The following is a 9,343-nucleotide window of genomic DNA, read 5'->3' as shown; positions in this document are numbered from 1 at the left end:
TTAAAAATATTAGTAAGAGGATTTCTAGCCTCTCATCTAATGAGGACATCTTCAATAGCGTTGCCCCAGTTTATAATAAGCTTTAACAGATAGTGGTTTTAGCGAAAAAATAAAAATATACACCTATCACTAGCCCAACAGTAAGGAAAAGGAATAATAGAAATAGGAAGGTCATCTGGTTGACGTACGCCCCCTTACTCACCCGAGGTGGCCTTCAATATAGGTAAATATTTCCTAGCACTGATAGATAGACATTTTCCAGTTAACCATGCTTATAGGAAACTCTTCAATAGACACAATTTAAAATTAGTTTTAGTTCAACTACCAATTTTAAAAACATAATCAATCATAACATACAAAAAACACAAGAAGAAAGCAGCTGTTCCGCGCAGGAATAAAGAATTGTGCCCGCTAAATGGAGCTTGCATGTCCAAGACCATCATATATGAAGCTACCGTAACTCTATAACCACTAAAGACACCGTTTCGACGAAGAAATACGTGGCCTTACAGAGGGTAATTTCAAGGCCAGGTTTAATAACCACACTTTGAGCTTTAGGCACTGGAACAAAGAAAAGCGACACAATTATCCAATCATATTTGGTCTTTAAGAGATAAAGGTGTCGATTATAACATACAATGGAAGATTTTGGCCAGATGTAAGCCCTATACTAACGGCAGCGGAAGGTGCGGTTTATGCGACATGGAGAGATGGCTTATCTGGAAAAGCAGCTTAGACCCTACCACATGTCTAAATACAAGGACAGAGCTTTTCGGATCATGCCCACATGTGACTAATTTCTGTTACGTTTTTGGTCCCCTAAAGAAAACGGATAGAACATGCTTTCTGTGTGTTATGTCCCAAGAAGAATTTATATATTTTTATATATTTTTATATATTTTTATGTATTTTTATATAATTTTTATGACGAAAAAGGCGAGCGATGTATAAGTACGCAAGCAAAGCAGAGTTATAACAGAGTAATTTCCCTTCATTTTTAACGGTATTTTTTCATAACGTTTCAAATAGCCAGATAACCGAAGAGATGGGTTTGTGGATTCCACTTCGGCATCTGAAACTCAGAGTTTTATCTTGACTACCGAGTAATGTAACATATTGTATTATATCTATATATGTAGTATGTATGTATGTATGTATGTATGTATGTATTATGTATGTGTATATGTATATATATATATATATATATATATATATATATAATATACACACATATACACATACATACATACATACATACTACATCATACATACATACATACATACATACATACAACATACACACGCATTTCTCTGTGCTAGACTGTGTGAGTCTGTCTGTGTGTGTGTGTTGAGTGTGTGCGTGTGTATATTTGTTTGCAAACTATTGCTTCTTCAAAAAACGGCTACAATGTTGAGTCGATCCTACAAATCAATTGCGCAGCTCTCAACTAAATTTGGTCTATGACGAAATTGTTAGACGTTTTATGTCGTTATAAGTTACAGGGTATGTAAGTGGGTTGCAAACGTGTCCAGTCATGTTCTGCATAGGCACCCACTCACAAAAAATAAACACTCACATACATATGCCTTCATACACATACCAGCCATGTACGCGCCAGTGTGTGTGAGTCAGTGTGTGTATGTGAGTGTGTGTATGAGTATAACGTATATATATGTATGTATATATATATACATATATATATATATAATATATACTATATATATATATATATATATATATATATATATATATATATATTGATATATATAGTGTGGTGTGTGTGTGTATGTGGGGGGGGTGGTGTGGGGTGTATATATATATATATATAATCATAAAGATAATGGGAGCGTGAGAAGAGAGAGAGTGTGTGTGTATGTGTGTGTGTGTGTACGTGTATAAATATAATCATACATGAATGTATAATATATATACATATATAGACACGCACACTCACACTTACACACACACATATATATATATATATATATATATATGTATATATATTTGTTTTATTTGTTTTATCCGGTTCAGCCAAGTGGATGCGACCGTGCAGGAGCACCACCATGGCTTTCCCTCCTTATGCTGTGCTCTCTGCACGTTCCTTGCATGGCTCTTCTCCGCCAGCTGATGTAGTCCAATCGTGGGCACACCTGGTGTATAAGATAATTTGACATCGCCGCCCTCAACTCTGTCTCATTTCGAGCCATCGGTTCGTCTGGTATCGTGGATAGAAAAGTATCGAGCTTTGTTTTGAAGACCTCTACATCCATGTCTTGCAGGTCTCTCAATTGTTTTGGCAGGCCATTAAAGAGCTTACGTCCTCTGAAACCGAGGCTGTTGCAATACCTTGTTCGTATGTGAGATACAGTGGATGGCACCCTTGGTACTATGCACTGGCGACATGTGCGGGCATTCGTATAGTATTTGATGCCAAAGTTTGGTACCAGTGCTTCCAGTATTTTCTAGATGTAAATTATTGTGAGGGCGCGTGGCTTAGTGGTTAGGGCATTCGGCTCATGATCGTAAGGTTGTGAGTTCGATTCCCGGCGACGCGTTGTGTCCTTGAGCAAGACACTTTATTTCACGTTGCTCCAGTCCACTCAGCTGGCAAAAATGAGTTGTACTTGTATTTCAAAGGGTCAGCCTTGTCACTCTCTGTGTCACGCTGATTATCCCCGAGAACTACGTTAAGGGTACACGTGTCTGTGGAATGCTCAGCCATTTGCACGTTAATTTCACGAGCAAGCTGTTCCGTTGATCGTATCAGCTGAGACCCTCGTCGTCGTAACCGGCGGAGTCTTTAATATGTAAATTATTACATATCTCTCACGCCTGTACTCCAGTGAGTAGAAACTTATTGCCTTCAGTCGCTCCTTGTAGTTCATCTGCTAGACTGTGGCGATCTTTTTTGTATAGTGACGGGTGACCACAACTGAGAGCAATAGTCTAGGTGGCTCAGAACAAATGTCTTCCATAGAGTCAACGTGACTTTTTGATTCCTTGTTTTGAATGTCCTCAGTATCCACCTTGCCAGTTATCTGCATTTAGCTGCCAACTTGACAATGTGCATGTAAAATGATGCACCACTACACATGCTGATGCCCAGGTCTCTCACTGCTTGTGGTTCTGAGATTGAAGTACCTCCAGGTCCTGTGTATCCTAGTTGTGGGGGGGATCACTTATGGCCTTGTTGTGCAGTACTTGAAATTTTTTAACATTGAACAGCATATTATTTTGCTCTGCCCACTTGCATTTAGGTCATTCTGCAGGATTATGACATCATCAGGATTCTTTATTGCATGAGATAGTTTTGTGTCATCAGCGTAGCTAGTGACAATGGCTGTCCGAGTGACCGTGGGCATGTCCAGAAGTGCTACTATGAAACAGTAGTGGCCCCAGGACAGTTCTTTGTGGAACACCGCTCAATAGTTGCGCTTCTCTAGATAATTTTCCATTGGAAGTCATGCAACCACTCTCCTAATTTACCAGCTATGCCAAGGTTTCGCAGTTTGTGACATATCATGCCATGATCAACTTTGTCAAAGGCCTTTGGAAAGTCGAGATATATCACATCAACATTTGAATGATCAAGCAGTTGCTTCAGGACCCAGTCATAGTGCTGCAAGAGTTGTGTGAGGCAGCTTCTACCTGGACGGAAGCCATGCTGGGTCTCATTCAGCAAGTAATTTTCTTCTAGGAACGCAATTAGCCTCCTTCTGATAATTCGTTCCATGACTTTGCTAATATGTGAAGTCAGAGAGATGGGCCAGTAGTTCCCAGCCTCTGCTCTGTTTCCACCTTTATGGATAGGACATATGATGCCTTCCTTCAGCTTTTTGCGAAGTTTACCACTTGCAAGGAAACTCTGGAAGAGTATCCGGAGTGGTCCTGCTAATTCTTGTTTACATAACTTTAGGAGGACAGCCGGGAAACCATAGGGGCCAGTTGCATCACACCACAACACACCACCACGCACACATCAGCACTGACCACTTCCAAGACCCACATTTTCACACCTACACATACAGACACGCACACGTCAAGATCACCAGCCCTCTTCCACACGCACATACAAAGTCTCTTATACACACGCACGCGCATCTTCGGTTTGGGATCACCACTACTTTATTACATTACTTTATTATCTCCCCTTCTCCCTAGCTCACCTGTGTGACCTTTCTGTCCAGCATTCGCCATGATAGGTCGCTAGCCACAATACATTCTTTATTTTCTCTCCTGGTTTTTTCTGTGTTCCTTTCTGCGGAAGAGCGTAGGCTCGAAACGTTAAAGACTTTTTCACTTCCCGAGCGTTAAACTAATACATTTGTTTGTTGTCTACACCACCTGTCTTCGTCGTTTGTTTTCTTTTTGTGAATTCTCCCTATATATGCGCGCGCGCGCGTGTGTGCGCGCGTGTATGTATATCTATATCTTAATCAGTCAATCAATTCATCCTTTATCTATTTATCTATCTATCTATCTATCTATCAATCTTTCTATCAATCTATCTATCTACCTTTCTTTCTTTCTTTCTTTCTGTCTGTCTGTCTCTCTATCTGTGTCTCTCTCCCTCTCTCCCTCTGTACACACACACACACACACACACACACACACACACACACACACACACATATATATATATATACATATATACATGCATACATACATATATGAGAAGTCTTTTAGGCGCGTGGATATGTGAATGCATGTGAAGGGAAGTGTACGCTTTTGAACTGGACAAGTTCGTTCATGTTTCCTATCTGTTGTATAATGACGTCACTTATTTTTGCTTTTTCTAAGAATGCTGCTTTATTTCCTCCCTCCCACGGATTTACTGCGCAGTTTTTAGTAAGATATTCCCAAACAGAATAAAAGCTTATAAAATGAAACTAAATTTCACAACTACGCAATAAATTGTTACGATTTATGAGACGATTGCATATTTATATATTTATACTTATATAGACACTTGCACTCACAAATTTACTGCGCAGTATTCACAAGCATTTTTACAAATGTGACCACACACACACACACACACACACACACACACACACATACACACATACACACACACATACACACACACACACACACACACACACACACACACACACACACACAGGTCTTTTAATTGTTTCAGTTACTGAACTGTGGTCATGCTGAAGCACCACTTTGAAGGGTTATTTCGAACGAATCGTCCCAGTACTTAATTTTTCAAGCCTGGACATTATTTCCCCCAAGTCTCTTTTGCCGAACCGTTTATTTCGCAGATGTAAACAACCCAACACCGGCTATCAAACATAAAGCCTAAGACATACATTCATAAGTACATGCATACATATACCTACACACCCTCACACACACGCACACAGAGGCAAACACACGCTCACACACGTACACACACGCAGACACACACACATACTGCTGAGCTGCCGCTGCTGAGACCCCCTTCGGTCATGACTGATCATGGGATTGTACCTAGGAAGTTACCCTCCCAGGCACAAGTCCGGGCAAGGTTGTTTATGGAAGACCAGCAGTCGCCCATGCTCCCTCCAGTTCTCTATTCAACTGGTTTGAGACCCATCCCAAGGGATGGGCAAAGGCCGATACAGCTTGGCACCTGTGATATCGCAAGGTCATTTCTACAGCTGAGTGAACTGGAGCAACATGAAATAAAGTGTCTTGCTCAAGAACACAACACGCAGCCCGATCCGGGATTCGAACTCACAACCTCACGATCGTAAGTTCGACACTCTAACCACTGAGCCATGCGCCTTCACACACACACACATGCACATACATACATATGCATATACTATACACACACACACCTAAATACATACATAGTAACACACATAGACAGTGAATTTTAAGAAATAGAGGCTGTTAAAAAGTAACACACGAAGAGTAAAAGAGCACATTACTATGTATATTACTCTTTATTCTTTTACCTGTTTCAGTCATTTGACTATGGCCATGCTGGATCACCGCCTTTACTCGGGCAAATCGACCCCAGGACTTATTCTTTGTAAGACTAGTACATATTCTATCGTTCTCTTTTGCCGAACCGCTAAAATACGGTGACGTAAACACACCAGCATCGGTTAGCAAGCGATGTTGGAGGGATAAACACAGACACACAAACATATACACATACATACATACATACATACATACATACATAAATACATACATACATACATACACCCACACACACACACACACACACACACACACACATACACACACACATATATATATTATATATATATATATATATATACGACGGGCTTCTTTCAGTTTCCGTCTACCAAATCCACTCACAAGGTTTTGCTTGGTCCGAGGCTATAGTAGAAGACATTTGCCCAAGATGCCACGCACTGGGACTGAACCCGGAACCATCCGGCTGGTAAGCAAGCTACTTACCACACAGTCAATCCTACGCCTAGTGATAGTTGCACGCTTTTCTTAAAAAGCGTCTATGTTAGTCCTTCTTTTGAACCAAATGACCATCAAGGGTAAATGTAATGAAGCACACGCGCGCGCGCACATCGATAAGGGTTTGTTAGAACATCAGATAAATTGGATTGTAGAGTTTGTTCCGAAGTTGTATGCTCTGAGTTCAAATCTAACCAAGTTCAAATCTCTGCCTAGCCAACCTGCCAGAATCAATAAAGTAAAAGTTAAGTGTTGGGATCGATTCGTCTTTCTTTCTTTCTTTCTTTCTTTCTTTCATTCATTTATTTTTCTGCCTGCCTGTCTGCCTGTCTGTCTGTCTGTCTCTCTCTATCTATCTGTCTGTCTATCTATCTGTCTATCTATCTATCTTTCTATCTATCTATCTTCATCTCCGTCTCTCTGCATCTGTCTATCAGTCTCTGTCTTTGCCTGTCTGACTGCCGGTGTCTGTCTGCTTGTCTATCTGTCTGTCTCACTCTCTTTGTCTGTCTATCTGTCTGCGTGTTTTTCTGTTTCTGTCTTTCTCTACAAGGTATGCAGCCCCGAATAGGGCTTCGATGCATTCCCAGAGCATATAGAACATAGGAGGAAATACTAATAAGGTATGTATACTAAAATCGTGAAGCATATTACGTAATAACAGGCTAATCAGATATGAGATAATAACAATTCAAAGTAAATAACTCTGAAAAGGGCTTTTGAACGCTAGTGTAGGTATATTCGTGAATAAATCACTAACCGAAATAAGCGGATCTATTGTTTAAGAAAATACTATTTACTTCGGTTCTATATTTAAGAGATGAGGAATTATGTACATTATTTACATTATTCACATTTGACGGATATTTGTCCTCATCGTGTTTGTTGTTAACACAACGTTTGGCCTGATATACCCTCCAGCCTTCATCCGGTGTCTTGGGGAAATTTCAAACCTGGGTATATCAGCCGAAACCTTGTGTTAACAACAAACAAGATGAGGACAAATATCCGTCAAATGTAAAAAAAAATTATAAATAATGTACTATTTACATATTTAACTATTTTGCGAAATAACTTTAACAGTTCAAATGCTAAGAAATAAGCATACTCAATTTCATTTTTACCAAATAATTTAGGAAAATGAATGGGTTATTTCCCTTGGTTTTTAAAATAAAATATATTAGATATATATAAGGATCCCTTCCAGGGGCACTATTATCAATTTTTTCAACAATCTGAGTATGCCATGAGTTTTCCAAACATGAGTTCTAGTCGCGTGTCAGGTTTCATCAAAATCGATAAAACGACGTAGGAGTTAGCTAACAACTCCACAAACACAGCCACAGACGAATTTCCCACATATAGTTAAGTTAAGTTAAGTTAGTTAAGTTACTCTTTTGGCTCAAAAAGCGAAAAGCAAGGCCATGTAGGGGGACATTGAGTTATGTACAGGGAGGGTGTTCATGCAAAGAGTTCAGGCCATTTCTGGTCAAGAGAGACTTTGAACCGAGCGGTCGTCGGCATCTTCACTATCTTGTCCGGCAGCTTATTCCACGGATCCGCAACCCGGACGGAGAAAGCCCCTTTCTTTCAATTGAGATGTAACACTCAAACTGATTTCAGTGTATAGATTCACGACGTATTGTGCATGAAATATTTCCCTTGATATGTGTTGTGGAGAAGCTCACTTTGCAACCACATGGTGTCGGGTTCAGTCCCTCGTCACGGTGCCTTGAGAACATGTCTTGTACTATAACTCTGGGTTGTCTAATGCCTTGTGCTGAATTTCGTGGACACGTAAACTGCGTGGATGCTCGTCGTGTATATATATATATATATATATATATATATATAAGCCTATAGTATAATATTAACGTGTGTGTGTGACAGAGAGAGAGAGAGAGAGAGAGAGAGAGAGAGAGAGAGAGAAAGAGAAAGACAGAGTGTATATATCTTTGTGTCTTCATATCTGTGTTTGTTCCCTCCTACTGCTTGGTAACTGGTGTTACTTTGTTTATGTCCCTGGAATTTAGCGACTCGGCAAAAAAAAAAGACCGATAGAAGTTTCACTCTTTAAAAAAATGTACTAGATTCCATTTGTTCGACTAAAGCCTTGAAGGCGGTGCTCCAGCATAGCCGCAGTTTAATGACTGGAAGAAGTAAAAGATAAGAGGTAAAAGAATGACAATACTCACTTATATTCCACGTAAAAGTTTTCAAATGAAATAATTATAGGCGCGGTTGTGTGGTAGGAAGATTACTTCCCATTCACACGTGTCCGGGTTCAGTCCACTTGCGTGGCACCATGGGTAACTGACTTCTACAATAGTTACAATAGCTTCCTTGTAAGTGGATTTGGTAGACGGAAACTGAAAGAAGCCCGTCGTATCTATCTATCTATCTATCTATCTATCTATCTATCTATCTATCTGTATGTATTTATATATATATATATATATATATATATATATATATATATGTATGTATGTATGTATTTATATATGTATATATATTATCAATAATAATAAAAGGTAAAATTGATTAATTAATTAATAATTAATAATTTTACCAAGTAACTCAGTATGTTAAAAGAACCATTATGGGTAAACTTATACAAAAATTCTATAATTATGAGTATAATTATAATTAGGGTCCAGTAGTTTTTAACTGCTATTTCTAAATTTCAGTATGCGGTGAGGCAAATTTTTGCTGAACCCTAATTATAATGATACTCATAATTATAGAATTTTTGTCTCTCTCTCTCTCTCTCTCTCTCTCTCTCTCTCTCGCTTCTCTCTCCTCTCTCTCTCTCTCTCTCTCTCTTCTCTCTTCTCTCTCTCTTCTCTCTCTCTCTCTATATATATATATATATATTATATATATATATATAATATATCTGTA

The 9,343-nt window shown here is 39.2% G+C and overlaps 1 long non-coding RNA gene across 1 annotated transcript in view; it reads left to right on the top strand.

Annotated features, from left to right (window-relative positions):
• Positions 1-2,676: 2,676 nt before the first annotated feature.
• Positions 2,677-9,343, top strand: part of LOC118762103 — a 27,957-nt gene continuing 21,290 nt past the window's right edge. The window contains exons 1-2 of the long non-coding RNA XR_004997882.1: positions 2,677-2,687; positions 4,292-4,310. This is a non-coding gene — a long non-coding RNA (uncharacterized LOC118762103). The remainder of the gene's footprint in view (positions 2,688-4,291; positions 4,311-9,343) is intronic.

Source organism: Octopus sinensis, linkage group LG2 (genome assembly GCF_006345805.1).
Source record: "Octopus sinensis linkage group LG2, ASM634580v1, whole genome shotgun sequence".
NCBI classification, from domain to species: domain Eukaryota; kingdom Metazoa; phylum Mollusca; class Cephalopoda; order Octopoda; family Octopodidae; genus Octopus; species Octopus sinensis.
Note: the sequence above shows the minus strand (reverse complement) of the source record. Positions and strands in the feature narration are given on the sequence as shown.